Source organism: Euprymna scolopes, chromosome 2 (assembly GCF_053919585.1).
Source record: "Euprymna scolopes isolate OS-2025 chromosome 2, ASM5391958v1, whole genome shotgun sequence".
NCBI lineage: Eukaryota > Metazoa > Mollusca > Cephalopoda > Sepiida > Sepiolidae > Euprymna > Euprymna scolopes.
Window position 1 is genome coordinate 17,011,292 of NC_136483.1, and position 13,183 is coordinate 17,024,474.

The following is a 13,183-nucleotide window of genomic DNA, read 5'->3' on the forward strand; positions in this document are numbered from 1 at the left end:
AAATAATACACAGAGAATGTACCATTTCTCTGATATGATCAATCTTTTCATTAAACGGATACAAAAAAAAAAAAGCAGGGGAAAAATATCATGCCCCTAATTTAGAATTAATAATCTAGAATTTTCTCTCTGAATATTGTTTTATTATTATGCACTTAGTTATGTTTATAATGGAGGCGTGGTTCAAAAATGGTTGTTTTTCTTTGGGTTCCATAAGCATAAAAGGGCCGTGTTAATAGACTTTAGTTTATTAACACGGCCCTAATTTACTTTCATCCAATTTAAAAACTACCAACCTCCCATTATGGAAGACTATTTGTGCCTATACTGCACTTCTATTTTTGTAATGTTTTTCCTCTTTATTTTTTTTTTCTTTAGTCAAAAATACCAGAACTAGAAGTCAAACAAATTTCATAATACTATTCAGTATGAAAAAAATATATTACAAAATTAAATCAACCAGTTTCTTTGTAAATTTGACTCATTAACAACTGAAAAGACTAAATACTTTGCGACCCTTCAGAACTTGAAAGGAATTTGGAAGCCTTTTAAGTCAGTTCAAATATTTCTATTCTAGTTTTGAATAGAAATATTTGAACCGACTTAAAATTTATTAGCAAATCATCACGCATTAAAAGATTGAAAGTTTTAGAAGATGTAAACATTCGATAATTTTATAAATAGATTAAAACAATAGTTACAATGCTTTTACTAATTTGGTTCAATTAATAATTTGATGAACAAATAATATCACCATAATGAAATTCAAACATCAATATTCTAAATACATTAATTTCACACCATTTTTCTCTTTTCCAGATTTTCTATCAAAAAAACATTTAATAAATGAAGAAGCAACCCTGATTTTCCACTATAGGCACGATTTGAGCACAACCTTTATGATGTCCTTTGAGAAAAACCTGAATATCCATTTGATCCTGGCAACTGATCTGTTCTTGGTGTTGCAGTCGGTACGGTTGATAGTTGTCTCAACAGTGCCATACACATACTAGTCAGTAGGGTTGCAGTCAAAGGAATTAAGGAATTAGATGTTGAGGTTGATGAAGCTTTCAGGAGTTATGATATGAAGCAGAGTTCTTTTGCTACATGTTACAACATTGAAGCCACCTTCTCCACTCAGGACTTAAAAACAGTGGATCAACTATGTATAGTCATCTGAATTGAGTCCGAGTCCCTTTTCAAAGATGTGAAATGATATGACATGGCCTTTACTAAAAGCACACAAAAAAGTCACCACAGTTTAAAGGAACTTGTTCTTCATGACAAGATTTTGTGCATACTGTAGACTAGCCATCTATTGTTGTTCAACTGAGCCTGAGAAAAACAGGAAAGCCCCAGCTTGACTGGGTGTTTGACACTGTTGAACAGTTTCTTGCCTTGGCTGTTCTTTTAGGCCATGGCAGCCAAAAGTTGTCCATTGTGACGTTTGTATGAGAAGATCTTTGTTCAACATTTTTTCTTCATATTCATCAATCTAATGCCTATCTGTTTCTCACCTTCACATTGCCTTACCTGGATCTTGCTGCACCTTATTCTTTTATTTTTTTCAGCTTCAACATATTTCATTGCACGGACAATCAGAATGCTATGATTCATCCTGCTAGCCACTGATTCTAGATCTTCATCACAATTCTCCAGCTTACACCTGACCTTCTACAAAAATTATGGAGCTGCAGCTAAATTTTCTGAATTTTTTAAAATCCAGAGTGAATGATCACCATGCAGATCACTCTTCCAATATTCCAAATCTCAAACTCACGAAACAACGATACCATTGTACTTTACAATTATTAAATGCTTTAAATATTAATATTAAAATGAAAGAATATAAAACGAATCAAGTTTGTCTCGAACACCTTGTAGATCAAACTGAAAAATAAAATTTTTCAGACAAAATATTTTATATTTTGTTGTGTCAACAAATGCAATAAACATGTGGTAGATGAAAATAAAATTGGATCATGCTATCATTCATCAACATCAATATGAACCAGTGTGAAGACAAAATCAACTGTAGAAGGGAACATCCAGTTTCAGGAGCACATTTAAAAAATAACAATATGTATCCATTGATAGAAAATGAAGAAAATTTGTCTTCTATGATATTTGTTATTTCTGTAAACCAAGATATATCTATTTTTAGACAATAAAAAAGTTAGTGAAAAGAAAACCAAGTTATCTCCCTTTTGTATTACTGACACAGTAATACTATATTATGTATTGCACTAGGTAACCATCTGTAAAAAGAAAGGCTATTTTATAAATAAATGGCAAGTTTTATTCATTTGACAAAATGTACTAAGTAATCGTTTAATTAACGATGAGAAATAAAATAAAAGGTTAAATAAGTACATACTAAACGATGTTCAAGGCCATACATATTTTTTAATTAAATTGTGAACATTGTACAAAGTATGCTGCTGAAAGGCCATCGTGTCGGACAAACTATGTAATCGATGAAAACAATTAGAATGTCAAGCCTTTATGGCAAATAACACTGATTAATAATTTTCAAAATAACTGGCTAATCATAAGCAAACGTCGATTTAGCATTGCTATTCAGGTCTAACTATAAAAATCTGACAGTTCTGATAACTAACATTGGAGATGTGGTTTGTATCCTGCAAACGTTTGTCATTATTATTTCAGGTAGCAGAATACAACAGATCAAATCCAGGTGAATAAAAATGATGAACATGAGATAAAGGTCACCCAGAGAAGGAAATGAACCACAAATGAAATTATAGTAATGGAGTGCTAGTATACGAGCAACTTAAACACAAAGAAGCTTCTTTACACATATAGAACTTAATCCTCAAAGTTATGCCATCAATTTTCAAAGAAAAAAAAATGGAATCTCCTGTTGATTTCGATGTGTGAGGGTCACATACCAATTAGCTTGTCTGAAATCCACACAGATCAATCGTTTATAGTGGTGAAGATTGCAGAAAACCATTCACACTTTTTGGCACAACTGCTAATTTCAGTCGATGCAATTGAACGTCATGGACAGAGCAAACAGTAAACTTCAGGTTTTATATCATGTCTTAAAGATTGAGGGTGCATCACTCCTAGTGGTTTTAACATGCTCCTAGATACAAACCTGGAAATTTCTAAATCCTGGCACAGTACATACAGCATCTAGCATACTCAAATGATCATCCACCTCGTACTGGCCAGACACATTGTTGCTTAACTTCAGTTATCTAATGAGAAGTATCTGAACATGGTTATGCCATCTCTTTATCTACATATATAATTAGTTGCACATTACAATATTTATAGGGAGAATGTGTTTAATAATGTGTCCCTATTAGAAAATAGAAGATATCTATATATAAGAATATCCTTAATGTCGGAAGAATTACTGAAGGCATCTCAGCATATCACGTGGAACAACCACCGTTTACTTCTCTTTTGTCTTTAGCAATTCTAAGAAATTGTTTCAACCATTGATAGTCATGGTGGAAAGCACCCTATTCAAGCGTCTAATATTCATAAGCAACATAAATTGAAAGACATTGCAAAAACTGCTGCAAAGAAAATTGCTCATTATACCATCTTAAAAAAAAAACTCCTTACACATATCAGTATCCTATATTTCACAGAAATCAGAAATCTCCAGATTTTGACAGATTTCCGCCCTGTTTTTACCCTTTTTTACATAAACCTAAATTATATAGTTCACATTACCCACCTTTACACCTAGAGGGTTGGGTTCCAAATTTATGGTTGGCTAGTTTATGAGTAAATCGTACAGAAATATAAAAAGATAAACTTTATAGATTATTAAAGTTATCAGTGCAAAGATCATTCAGTAAAACTGAATCCCATCACCCCATCCACCTTACTCCCACACCTCTACACAAAAAACTGTTTTTAGGCGAATAACATTTAAAGAGTCTAGACAATTTGATTAAATTAAATGGCAGAAACGTTGTGAAAATAACACAAACGATGAAAGCAGAAGTTGCAATATCCCAATAATACAGTGATTTCTTTGTTACTTATTCTAAATTATATTTTTGGATAAATCTGAATTCTAATAATTAGTTTCAGAATGGTTATTTAATCAAATATTTAATTATGTTTACACTATGATAGTGTACGTTCACCAACCATTTTTTTTTTTTTTTTTTTTTAGTAAAATTTATCTCAGGAGTTAAAAAAAATTGATTGCTACTGGCAGAAATACATAATTAAATCTAAACACTTAGTTAAAACACAAAGATGGCATGCCAGAAAAACTTGTATGGATTGCTGAGAGCTATTGTCAGTCTACAGTAAAGAGTCAAAGATGGTTAAGCGTTTTACAGGGTTGTGTCCTCTCTCCCACTTTTTTCAACTACACAATTGAATATAGTCTCAGCAAATACTTTCAAGGTAACGAGGGGGCCATGGTTGGGTAAAACGTGATCGTGTCTGACTTTGCTTATGCAGATGATATCGTCTGGCTTGGACCAACTGGAGAAGAGATGCAAGCTGTGCTCAACCAAGTCCAGACTGTCGCTCGCAAATTAGGGATGCACATCATGTCCTTGTTGATTGATTAGGGTTCCTGGCAGCTGCTCATACTGTATGGGATTCACATTTAGATAATGTGGATCCCTTTGTCTATCTTGGCTTTACTATTATACTGACTGAGCAGGCAGTGGCTGAGATTGGACAGCAAATAGGAACAACATGGTTCACTTTCTCCCATCTCAACTAGTCTCTGTTGTTTTGAGAAATGTGCATGGATATGAAAGGACGCATCTATCAGACAATTTTGAGAATCATTATTCTTTATGGCTGCTAGACGTGGCCTATGAGAGTGGCGGATCTGTACAACCTGGAAGTCTTCGACAACGAATGTCTTTTCAGCATTCTGTGTTGTCACCATGGAGATCGTGGTCTTGTTTCTACTCTCCTCTGACGACTAAACCTACATCCCCTGCCGTCCATCTTTCTTCAACGATGTCTTTGGTGGTTTGGACATGCAGCTTGTCAACCAAAGGGATAACTCATTCGCAAGATTCTCTCTCCCACCCTCTCTACCTGGCTGATTAAGAAGGACTTGGCAATACTATCGGCCCAAAAGTAGTTGGTCTCCAGCAATGGAATCGGGAGTGGTCAGTCATATCCTATGACAAAACTGGACGATGATTGGAGATAGAGGTTGTGCTCAGGAGGAAATCAGCTATTTGACCAGCTCTGTTATGATAGCTACTACAAGTAAAAAGTACTAAGCACTTAAATATAGATTTTTTATATTGAACTCTTAATAAAAAAAAAAAATTGACTAAATCATCACATTTAAATAATTATTCTACCCAACCACTGCCTCACATGGGGTAATCCTACTCGCATATATATATATATAAGTTTATTTCTAGCATTAGCAGGCCGCCCATGTTACTCGGTTAGAAAATATGCTTAAATATATTTTAATTTATGCAAATTTCATTTATCATTACAGAGCAAATTCTCAATTAGTTATTATATTGTACCCAATATGTATAGTAATTTTGCAAAAGTTCAAAATAAAAAAAAATGACTTTGGTGCCATCAGCTGGAATTGAAACCAAAACATTCAGCACTCCAGCCATAATCGTTATTTGGTGCTTCAGTCTCCATTATTACCGTCTGAGCTATTGACCGACGGATAAAAACAGCTAAAAATTAAACACCAAACTAAAAATGTATATGTACGCATGCTCAAAAGATTTACGTCTGCCAAGTTTTAACTGCTTCTTTTTCATTTTTGAAACCTTAACAGCTATTTTTCAAGCTAAAAACCAAATCGAAAGTGTTCTCAAGGTTCAAATACTCTATATATTAAGTTTCAAGTCTGTAGACTAAACATTCAGAGAGGAGTTTGGTCGAAACTTTTTGCACACACAAAGTCACTTTCATATGCATGTGTGTGTGTCCATGCGCTAGAACGTTTACATCCTAATTTTTATGCAATTATGCACGATGTAGAAACTATGCATAAATAGAACTGAGTGTAATAGTTAAATGAAACGAATCATCTAATAAGAAACCATGAAAAATGGATAATTAATGGACGCTCGTTTTTCAATTTTATAGGTATGCAGACAATAGAGAACTATATAGGCATTGAGCATTTGAAAAATTATTCTTTTATTTCAATAGTTAAGATACTTATTTAACACACACACACACATATATATATATATATATAAAATCTCTTATTTCAATAGATTAGAGACTTATTTTAACACACACATACATTATATATGTGTGATATTTTAATTTATGCAGATCTCGTATTTATTGTTATAGAGTCAATTCTCTATCAATTATTATATTGTACCCCATTATTGGTAGTGATTTTGAAAAGTATTAAAAAAATAATTTGAGTGCCATCGGCTAGAATTGAAACCAAAACATACAATTCTCCAGTCTTATTCCTTAGCCACCGAGCTACGCCCAGACACATAAATAGTGAAAAAATAACATTGTTTTCCCTATAAATGTAAATTTGTGTATGCAAACAGGTTAAGTCGATTACTCCTGCCAAGATGTTTCGTTTTCAATTTTGACCTTTTAGCAGTTATTTTTCTGGCTAAAAATTTAATTGAAAGTGTGCCACAGGTCCAAATACCATATATATCAAATTTCAACCCTGTAGACCAAATATTCAGAGAGGAGTTTGGTAGTTTGTCGGTAACCAACAAGGCCACTTTATATATCTCTATCCATGTGCTAGAACGTTTTCATCTTAAATTCTATACATTTATACAGAATGTTGAAACTATGCATCAATATAACCCAGCATAAAGTTAAATGAAATTAATCATCTAATAAGAAACCATAAAGAATGAATAAGTAATTACCGTCCGTTTTTCAAAGAATATATACACATTAGTTACCCTTCATGTTGTCCATGACCGAGAATATTAAAGTCTGTTTTAATAATTTTTTAATAGAACTCATTAGGGATTTTTATCTTCGATCCCCAATATCCACAGAGATTAGACAATTTCTGTAATGATCCGATCCCTGTTGATTTTGCTGTGGGAGTTTAGTTCTGTGCAGTTCTAAGAGGTCTACCCTCCCATATCTTGCCCTCTCTTTTGGAGAAAAGGATTGGTTTATTATCAATCGCCTGAGGCACCCTTCCGGGAATGTCGACGGGGCTGCCCAGACACTTTTGCAGGTCTGAATGCCCCTCCTAGGGAGGGCACTGACTTCTCAATCCCACTTTCTGAACCTGGTGTCTAAGTCCTTGCAATCGGAGAGAATTAAACATAATTTTTAAATAGACTAAGTAGCCTTTTAATATCAATGCCAGAGCAAGAAAAAATATATCTATATATATAAAAATGTAAATTTGGTTCATTAAAAGTGAATAAAACCATATTTCTACGTTACCAATTTATTTGAAATTTTCAGACAACCCATCTTCAGAGTTGAAGGTGGTTTATGTCATTAAAATAAATTTACCTCGCGCATTATTAAAATATTAAATAAAATATAAATATTTTTCGAAGTCGTTTCTGCGAGACTTGCCCGGTTTTATTTCTGGTAACTTCCGTTTCAACTACTCTCGAATTACCAGATAAGTAAAAGAAAACAAAAAAACTTACTCATGCAGAGAGTGATCCGTGCTGAAATAATAACGTTATTAGTTAAAAAGCCATTCTTAACATGGGGAAGGGAGGGTGTTTTGTACCTATTCTGTACTTTAACCTTACAATTGAATAAAAACATATCATAAAACTTTAATTAAACGTGGAAATACGATATAAAAAAAATAGCGCGGATCACTCTCTACATTAGCACACACAAAAAAAATAATAATCCCATATTTTAAAAATTTAAATTCATTTATGTACTTATCAATTTTTTAATTTTAAATTCCTTTAATGTTAAGGTTTTTCACTCATGAAACATTACGTTTTAATTCTTTAGTTTCTTTTCACGGCATTGTTTACATAAAAAAGTTTGTTTTAACTTTTTCTAAACTTTCATTTTTACGACATGCCTCAACGAATTATAAAAACCCTAAACCCCCCCCCATGTTAAAAAAAACAAAAAAAACACCCTTCCATAAACCTCGAAAGCCGTTCTTAATATGGGGAGGTTGGGGGTGTTCATTCCGAAAGCCGTTTTAACATGGGGAAGTTAGGGTGTTTATAATATGCTGGGGCAAGTCGTAAAATTAACGAAGTTGCTATCTATTATTTATTGCAAAAATTGCTTGAAATTTATTTATTTGACAAAAAAAAATTACATTTTGGTACTCCTTGGGCGTTGAGTTCCATGGCGACCAGCAGAAAAAAATAATAGTCGCTCCCTTAGTCCCCCACCCCATCCCGCACGTAACATTTTATTTACTGACGTTGCCGTAACTAAACGATTATTTGTCACATTTACAAACATTTATTTATTTATTTTGAAAAAAGTTTTACTTTTTATGAATATTAAAAGAAAAATGGGTACTCATGCAGAGAGTGATCCATGCTGAAATAATAACGTTATTATTTAAAAAGCCATTCTTAACATGGGGAGGGGAGGGTGTTTTGTACTTTAACCTTGCAATTGAATAAAAAAAAACATATCATAAAACTTTAATTAAACGTGGAAATACGATTTAAAAAATAGCGCGGATCACTCTCTGCATTAGCACTGAAAAATGTTACTAAAATTTATTAATAATTTCTCACTTTTACAAACATTTGATTTTAAATTTCTTTTTAAATGACGACTTTTATCGATTTTTTTTTTAAATATTCCCCTCCCTAAATGGTGTTTATTCCGAAATCCGTTGTTAACATGGAGAGGTTGAGGGTGTTTATTCTGAAAGCCGTTCTTAACATTTGTGGAGGTGGACCTAATGTAATAAATAAATAAAAAAAAAAAAAACTAAATCATTTACTGATAACTTCTCGCTTTTACAAATATTTTTTAATTTACATGCGCGGATGAACAACTTGTTGAATAGTGCGAAAACAAAACGTTTTTGTAATAAACTTTGGGATAATTTTTTGGGTAAATATTTACATTTAGGTCCACCTCCACAATTTTCTTTTTTAAATGAGTACTTTTATTGATAAATAAATTTACTTCTCCGCAACTTTTATTGATAAATAAATCTACTTCTCTTCCACTGAACCCCTCCTTTTTTTTTTAATAGTATTTTCGGGTGGGTATGCTGACAACAAATATCAGCTAAATTTTGCAAATAGCCCCCCCCCGTCCAAAAGTGGTGTTTATTCCGGAAACTGTTCTTAAGATGAGGAGGGGGGGTAATTATAAGGTGGACCTAATCTAAAAAAACAAAAAAAAAACAAAAAAAAAACAAGTTTTTTATGCGCACATAAGCAACTATTTTTTATTAACTTTTTTTTTTTAACTTTTTTATTTAAAAATTAGTAAATTTCAATGAATAGAATAATAAATCATTTATCATTAATATGTTTTTTTGGTTTTGTGTTGAATGAAATTTTTTTTTATTATTACAACAATAATGAACCAATTTAAATCTTCCGGCATGCGTTTAAGGGTTACGAAATTATCAATAAATCGTTTAGTTACTAAGCCAACGTCAGTAAATAAAAAAAATGTTATGTGCGCATGCATTAGCCTTGACTAGGGTGTGTGTGGGGGGTGGGTAACGGAGCGACCATTAAATAATTATCCTGGTCGCCATGGAACTCAACGCCCAAGGAGTACCTAAAGTGGCACTTATGCACTTATGTTATCGTGCTATTTTTTAAAATAGTATTTTCATGTTAAATTCAAATTTTACAATATGTTTTTCTTTTATTAATTTGTTAAGTGAAAGTACAGATAACCCGGCCGGTTTCTAATGTGAGGAAAATCTAGCCCCCCCCCCAAAAAAAAAGGGGTACTCTGGATAATAACAAAACATTAAAATTGCCTCAGTCTCGAAAGATTTCTTCTCTACTGAACGAGGAAACAAACGGTGAAGTGTAGTTCACCTTCTGTTTCTCTCCCCCTCTCTCTTCCTCTCTTAATATCTCTCTCTATCCATCTCTCCCTTTCCCTCTCTCAATCTATCTTTCTCTCTATATCACCCTCTCCATCTCTCTTTGAGCCCCATCTCTCTCTAACTCCCTCTATCTCTCTCCTTTCCTCCGTCTCATCCCTCTCTGTTTCTAACTCTCCCCCTCTCTCTTTATCTATCAATCCCTTTATCTCTGTATCTCCTTCTCTTTCTCTATTTTCATCTCACTTTCTCTTTTCTATCTATATATCTTCCTCTCTATCTGTCCATCTCTAATCCCTCATCCTATTTTAGTCTCCTAAATTAATTACAGTGAATAAGGCATTGTCAAAACATGGATAAATCCTATTTTAGTCACCTAATTTACTGACTATGAGAATAGAAGTTATTTGGAAATTACTGCTACCTTGAACAGCACCAGAAGTAACTGGTAAAACCTTTCTAATTAAATTGATTTTGGCAGCCATTTGGTAACAAAATGACATAGCCTTAGCCCTTGCTGCATGAGGAATACCTGCGACCTTGCTGCCAAGTAGAAGAATTATTTATTCTACTTTAAAACATTCAATATTTCAAAAATCTCATGTTCGACATCTCCAAAATATCCAATATGGGGAAAAATATTGCAGAAATGCAAACTAATTGTTTAGAATGAATGCACAATGGTACGCAAAAAATCACTTGAGGCTCTTGGTCGATCCTTGCAAGATTTGCGTGGCAATGTCATTGCATTTGGGAATGCAGTAATATTGCTTGCAGGAGATTTCAGACAAATGTTACCTGTTATTCTTCAATCAACACCAGCAGATGAAATAAATGCTTGCCTCAAATACTCTACTTTTTTGTTCCATGTGAAGACATTAAACTTAACTCAAAATATGCATATCCAGTTGCAGACTGTTCGATCCGCACAAAAACTTTTGCATCACTTGTGGGAAATTGGGTACGCAAAAGTGCCAGCTGATCAGACTTAAGGGCAAAATTCTTTGACTTTTAACTTCTGTAATTTCTGTAATTTTATTTCATCAAAAGAATAGTTAGTTTAAAAGGTTTTTGCAGATATTCAAATTATAAGAATTCCATTTGACTGAGTGAATGAGCTATTCTTGCAGGTCAATACAAAGATGCCCATGAACTTAACGCTATTATTCAATGTAAAATTCCAAGTGAGGTAGTCAAATACAAATCCATCGACACTGTTGTGAAAGCAGATAAAGTGGTTAATTATCCAACAGCTATATTTGCCAGGGATGCCACCGCATGTATTGCCACTGAAATTTGGTGTACTAATTATCATGTTGTGAAATATAAACCAATCCAACCTTTGCAATGGCACATAGCTTGCAGTAAAAAAAAATTAAACAATATCATAGAAACAACAATCTTAACAGGACCTTTCACAGATGAATATATCTTCATTCCATGCATTCCTATGATTCCACCGGATACATCATTACACTTTAGGAAATTGCACTTTCCAATTTTATTGTCATTTGCAATAACCATCAACAAAGCACAGGGAACAATCTTTACAATTGTGGGCCTTACAGTTACACACTGACTGTTTTTTCACATGGACAATTTATGTTACGTATTCAAGAGTCACCAAACCGGAAAATCTCTATATCAGCTAAGAAAATGGAACAACAAAAACTGTGTACCCATGCAAAATGGAAATTTTAACCTATAAGACACATGCTTTTTCTCATTTTGGAACTTTTTCCATTGCGCCAATTTGAGCCACAGCAACGCGTGGCATGGTACAGCTAGTATTATATATAGGTAGATAGATTATTGGTTACATACATATGTATGCTGCAACGCTTTTAGAGAAACAGTGTCCTCTGGACAAATTTTTTCAGTTAAAAGTTTTAGCAGAAACATGTATGCACATATGTAGCTAATCTTCGTATAAATAAACATACTATAATTACGCTCAGATTTTTATTGAGCATTTTTTGATAACCACCAGAATTTCAATGAATTTACATCTAGGAAACAGCAACGATACAATCATACACACACACACACACACACACACACACACACACACATATATATATATGCTAAATCTGTGATAGGTTACATTTAGTTTCTTTTTTTTTCTAGGAATTTAAACTGCATTCTTTATTCTTATTTTTACTCAAAGCTTCTTTAAACTATATATATATATATTATATATATATATATTATATATATATATATATATATATATATATATATATATATATATATATACACGTGCGCACGTCTACCTAACAGGAATAGTGAACAACATAAACACATTTACTTATACACGCATATTCACATGTTTAGATAAACCTACACAATTTGTCTTGATTCCTGTCCGACCTGTTCACAAACAATTTATTCATAAAACTACACAAACGCAACATTCATGTTTGAAACGCTAGCTTTTATTTGACCCATAAAAATCAGAAAACTTTTTAAAAGCTTAGAATCATCAACCTGGTTGTTGTTGTTGTTGTTGTTAGAAATAACATTATTTTTTTCTGTACTTTTATGAAACCCCTTTTTTTTTTTTTTAAGTTTCTGGACTTTGCAGATAAGAAATCATAAGAATTTTCAAAGATTTTAAATCTGATTCTTACTTCATTTTTATTTATTAACATTTGTCACATCTTTATGCATATTTGCATATATCTATTACCAGACGCCAACCACTGGTTTTGAATCTTGCTACGTCTCATCATACTCATGACAAAACACGTATCTGTGGATAAGTACATATATATTTCGTTTTTTAAATTTTCTTTTGCAGTTTTGCGTTCATTTTGAATCAAAACTGATACATGCATTTTGTTATCTTTTTGATGTGAAAATTAAAATAATTAAAGAAATAAAATGGCGTATAATTAAACAGACAAATTCTCTTGTATTTTACAATGTTCGCTTAAATAAAAGAATGCTGCCTACACACACTAAACTAATCCTGATTAGCATATTAAATGTGGTAAATTCTTCCTACATCGTTGAACTTTCCGGTAATGATGACTGAATTTCTATGGTTTAATTTTTTTGTTGAATACATATATAAAACATTTTTTGCTAGATTCCAAAGTCCAAGATTTTATTCATCTCACCTATCATTTTCATTTTAACAAAATAGAAGAAAAAAATTGGTACAATCACGGATCTGTTTCGTTCAACTGATATTTGAAT

General features: G+C 32.7%; 1 protein-coding gene across 1 annotated transcript in view; it reads right to left on the reverse strand.

Annotated features, from left to right (window-relative positions):
* The window catches only part of LOC145289182 (cilia- and flagella-associated protein 337-like), a 1,233,457-nt gene that overhangs the window by 955,346 nt on the left and 264,928 nt on the right, over nt 1-13,183 (reverse strand). The window lies entirely within an intron of this gene.